Genomic DNA, 5,550 nt, shown 5'->3' on the forward strand with positions numbered 1-5,550 from the left:
AAAAATAAAGGGGCTAAAAATACTAATCTTGGAAAAAAGATAGGATTAAAAATATTTAATTTGAGCCTTAAATTGATAAATTAATCAAGAAAATATATATAAAAAAAATTGATATAGTGCAATATTAACCAAATTGAAAAAATTCAAATGTATAAAAAATAAATTAGGTTAAATTAAACCAGTTTTAATCATGCAGTCAAATCAATGAGTAAAAGTGTGAATGCTTTTTAAGTCAAATAACACAACCCGAATGAATACTTTAATAAAAGCTAAATAGGTTTCGTCAATCGCAAAAAATGTTTAGGACAAGCTTTATAAAGGTATTTACAGCTTGAATGAGAAGAGGGACCGAAACAGCGGAAAAGATGAGTTGTCTGAGCATTCAGCCAGTAAGATGTAATTTACTGCTTAAAAGTTTACAGAAGTTTTTATTTCTGATGGTCATCAATCGACAAAAGTGACATCCTGAACAGGTATATGTTATTGTATGAGTTAAGTAGTGGGTCCATATAATTGGAGTACCTAGGCAGTGTTCAGTTAGCAGGCCTGTGGATATGTATATCAATATGTTCGTGCAGCCCCAGAATCTGGATTGACAGTTTCTAATCTTCGTTACGTGGCGGGTAGTGGTGTCTTTCCACAATTCTCTAGACAATTCCGCTAGTGATTTTTATACCATACACCAATAGGGTGAAATGGTATATTAAAGTCGCCAAAATGTATGTAACAGGCAGAAGAAAGCATCTCCGACCCCACAAAGTATATATATTCTTGATCAGGATCAACAACCGAGTCGATCTAGCCATGTCCGTCTGTCCGTCCGTCCGTCCGTCTGTCCGTATAAACACCTAGATCTCGGAGACTGTAAGAGCTAGAGCCACCAAATTTGGTATCTAGACTCGTGTAGTATGTAGAGTGATCAAGTTTATTTCAAATTTTTGCCATGCCCCTTTCCGCCCCCGCAATTTAAAAAAAGCGTTTATCTTAAAAACTATTCCAGCTAGAGACACCATATTTGATATGTATATTCGCTTAGTAAATGCACACATTTTGTATGTGTAAAAATTTTGCCACGCCCTTTTCCGCCCCCGTAATTTGAAAAACTTGATTATCTCCCGTATTTTTTTACCTTATGCAATCAAATTTGGCACACTTAAATTTAATGCTAATATCTAGCAAAATACCAAATTTCATCAAAATCGGACAAAAAACAGTCGAGTTATGCATATAAATGTTTTTCCATAAGGCCGGAGTTGGGCGTTTGGCTGGTGGGGGCGCTAGGGTGCTCGTATGATTAAGTGAGCGCGATACTAAGATATGCTTGTAAAAAGCATGTGCAAATGCATTTGTTTAATAAAGTTGAAATATTTGCTTTACTGGTGTATGGTATACCTAAGTCGGCGAGACGACTTACTTCATTTTTTAATATTTGCGGTGCTGTCAATGGCCGACACCAGGAGGTCTGCACACTCATTTCCGACAATGCCCTGGCGGCTAAGAATCCAATAGATGCTCACGCTTTTACTGGCGTTTAGTTCACCTAAGGCCCTTCTGCTCGTGAGGAAATTCCTGGAATGAACGTAGTTCGCATGGCCTTGATTTCGACTTGGCTCCAATTCCAATTTCCATTCCCCGTTTTTTTTCTCACAGGTTGTATATGTCGGATTCAGCCAACGGCAAACTTTTCTCAATAACGTTGTTATTTGTTATAGAGTTATTGTCGTGAAATTTAATATTAAAAGTTTATTACACCTATAAACGACTGTGCCAAATTTGATCAAGATCGGGTAACTATATAGCTCCTATAGGAACGATCGGTCAAAATCAGTGAATTTTATGAATACCTTCTTTGCTTTTGAGTCGATGGCTTTTAAATTAAACATTTGTCAGCTTTATATATCTATGTATGTATGTATATATTCATCTTATAGCTTCCATAGGAACCATTGGTGGAAACAGTGATTTCGATCAATAATTTGGCTATTTGCTATGCTAAGATTGTAGGCCGTTCTTTCTCAAACATTAGACTTTTTAGATAAAACATTTTTCCACTTTGACGGCTATAGGTAAGGAAAGAGTTACAAAAAACTTGCAAGGGTAACTTTGACGCGGTCCAAGGTAGCCCCGGCCCTCTGGCCGCCTTGCAAAAAGGGTATATTAATGTGGCTCTTTACCGGCAGAGGCTGGGCAGCGAAAAAGTTCACTTTTGCGAGTCGACGCACACAAAAATTTGTGTGCCTCGAGTTTTATGACGGGTCATAAAACGACCTTTTTTGGGTCGAGCGAGCCGTCGTCGTCTAACTTGTTGGCAGAGGGACGGACAAGTCCCGAATTTTGCGGGGAGGGGGAAAAGGGTCACGATCTCGAGCAATTTAACATACAAAATTAAAGACAAAAGCTCAGTTATTGAAAAAAGTAACTGTTCGTGACCGTGCCGTACTGTGCCTCTACATATGTATATGATATAGTGTTTGGGGGAGGAGGAGTTTGCGTTGATCCAAACGAACTGACGGAAGCACATGACTAATATTTTTTCGGATGGTCCCGATGACGTCAATGGGTATTGGAGGGATTTTAGTAAGGATCCACCATATATCTCTAAGCGAATGATGTCATGATAATTTCGCTGTGCATCGAAGTCGGAAACGTTACAGTGGTTGGCGACAAAGAAAATTTACGTTTTGACATGGCCATCGCGTTCCCCTACCACAGTCCAATAGAGAACCTCTGGAGTATCTTGGTGCGGTCCATTTATGATAGATATAAGCAATAAGAGAGTTAAAAGCCGCTGTTATAAGGGCTTGGGAACAAATTTCAGAAATCACCCCTTTGTCGTGGTCGGAGTATGCCAAGACATATGTACAGCTACTGGCAAACTTCAACGAAGCAATGCTATTGTCCCTGCAGACTCGAGCTGCGACGGCGTAGTAGGGGTGATGAACCTTCATCCCACCCAGTCCCGGCGGAACCCAAAACCTCTCGTAAGGATGGGCTCGAGGAAGGGACTGAAGGCCAAGTCCCCAATACAAGACGACACTCTATATTATCGGTCCCACCTGGCCGAGCGTAGGAGTGGAGCACAGGAGCTTTGTCGCCTGGACAAAGCTAACGATAGAGAGAGTTTGCATACATTTCGCATCTAGGCCGCAATGCGAAGCGGCTGCGCTCCACTAAAATTGCAGGGGGTACCAGACAGTAAACGGCCACGCCCTAATAGTGCGAATGAGGTGGCCAAATGACATCTGATCCAACGGGGATCCAATCTGAACCAAAGTAATAATGACAGCGGAGACAAGTGGAGCTAAAGCTGCTGAACGCCATTCTTATGATGATCTCCGGAACCGACACTGCCCACATTTACCGGTGTGCTCTTATGGGGTTAAAATCCTCAAATGCAAATGCATGGATCTCAAGAATAGTACCTAGTGAAGGGGCCAATTTTTATGAAAATGTTTCTTCTAGTTCTTCTAGAGCTATATAATATAGTTGTTCGATCTTGATGGTTTTCATATTTTATTTTTTCCGGGTAATAAAAAACCCCGAAAAAATTTCAGCCCGATAGCTCTTAAGACGGCTGAGTAAAACGCATACGCACAGACGGACGAACGGACGGACAGACGGACATGGCTATATCAACTCAGCTTCTCATGCTTATCAAGAATATATATACTTTATGGGGTCGGAACCGTCTCCTTCTGTGCGTTACAAATATCTGACCAATTTTATAATACCCTCTGCAAGGGTATAAAAAAAAATAGGCCTTCATATCAATGAGGAATCATTATTGACTTTTGAAACCTTTTTATTGCATTTTTGATAAATATATTTAAATGCAGCACTTCGCCTTGGAATGGAACACTGCCGTTGTGACAAATGAAGTAAGTACGTCGTCTCGCCGACTTAGGTATACCATACACCAGTAAAGCAAATATTTCAAATTTATTAAACACATGCATTCTCACATGCTTTTTACAAGCATATCTTAGTATCTCGCTCACTCAAGCATACGAGCACCCTAGCGCCCCCACCAGCCAACGGCCAGTTCTAGCCTTATAGAAAAAGGTTTATATGCATAACTCGACTTTTTTGTCCGATTTTGATCAAATTTGGTATTTTACTGGATATTAGTATCAAATGCCAAATTTGATTGATAATTAGTATTAAGTATGCCAAATTTGATTCATAAGGTAGAAAAATACAGAGATAATTGAGTTTTTTCAAATTACGGGGGCGAAAAGAGGCGTGTCAAAATCTTTACACATACATAATGTGCGCATATTCCTTGTGTTTCAAGCTGGTATAGTTTTTGAGATAAACGGTTTTTTTAAATTAAAAGGGGCGTGGCAGAAATTTGAAATAAACTTTATTACTTTACATACTACACGAGTCTACATATTAAATTTGGTGGCTCTAGCTCTTACAGTCTCCGAGATCTAGGTGTTCATACGGACAGACGGACAAGGCTAGATCGACTCGGCTGTTGATCCTGATCAAGAACATATATACTTTATGGGGTCGGAAAAACTTCCGTCTGCCTGTTACATACATTTTGGCGACTTTAATATACCATTTCATGGTATACTACCATTCACTCTACCCATTCTCTAAAACAATTAAAGATTGAACAAAGAAAAAAACTGTTCGTCTTTAGGTCAATTTTCAAAGCAATTAACTTTTCGGTTGCATTTGACTTTCAATTTTTCTAAAACTAGTAAATATTAATATCTTCTCTTTGATTAATGCAATTAATTAATTGATTTCAAGATAAACAATATTTAAACAAACTGTTACTTAATTTTTTAAATTTTAATATCTGTGTCGGAATACTTTACGACGACATAAGGGATCTCTAAGAGATTACTCTCTCCGGGTTAGGCTCTCATGCGCCCGTGAAGCCGGGCTGAGCATAATCGTTGACAAAACAGACCTAATTCTCTTCTCACCCAAAATAGATGGCATGTCTTTGACACCAAGAAACCAGATGAAATATTTTGGATTTTTTTTTTTTTGGACAGCAAATTGTTTTTGAAGGCTAAGGGGGCAACCAATGCACTTTATACGGACCAGCGCTTATTGGGTCCTTGGATCCACTTGGGGCCTTTCACCACAGCTCACACATTTCAGTGGTGCAGCCTACGTACTCTTCTCTTCGAAAAAATTATTTATATCCATGGACCTTAAATCGTTTTCTAAAAATTTTTCGTTTATCACTAAATATGTAGGTATTGCAGACAGTATCGCGAATGTCTAACTAGCGGATTGTCTATTATTTATAAAAAATTTATTATTTGACTCTTTTTGGAGTCCATCCGTATTGGGTATGATACCACATACATTATGGAGTAACAACTCGAATCTGGTGCACGGATAAAGAAATGTATTCGTATGTACATATGTATGTATAATGTTACGCAAAAAGCTTTCAACAATTCACTCAAGAAAATACGCCGTTAGTTTCACCAAAAAGCTCTTTTCCTGATAGGCCTTTAAATATAGAAGAAAAATTTAAACATATCAACTCGTCGTGTCTGCGAACAGTCTTTCTCAATT

Source organism: Drosophila willistoni, chromosome 3R (genome assembly GCF_018902025.1).
Source record: "Drosophila willistoni isolate 14030-0811.24 chromosome 3R, UCI_dwil_1.1, whole genome shotgun sequence".
Taxonomy (NCBI): Eukaryota; Metazoa; Arthropoda; class Insecta; order Diptera; family Drosophilidae; genus Drosophila; species Drosophila willistoni.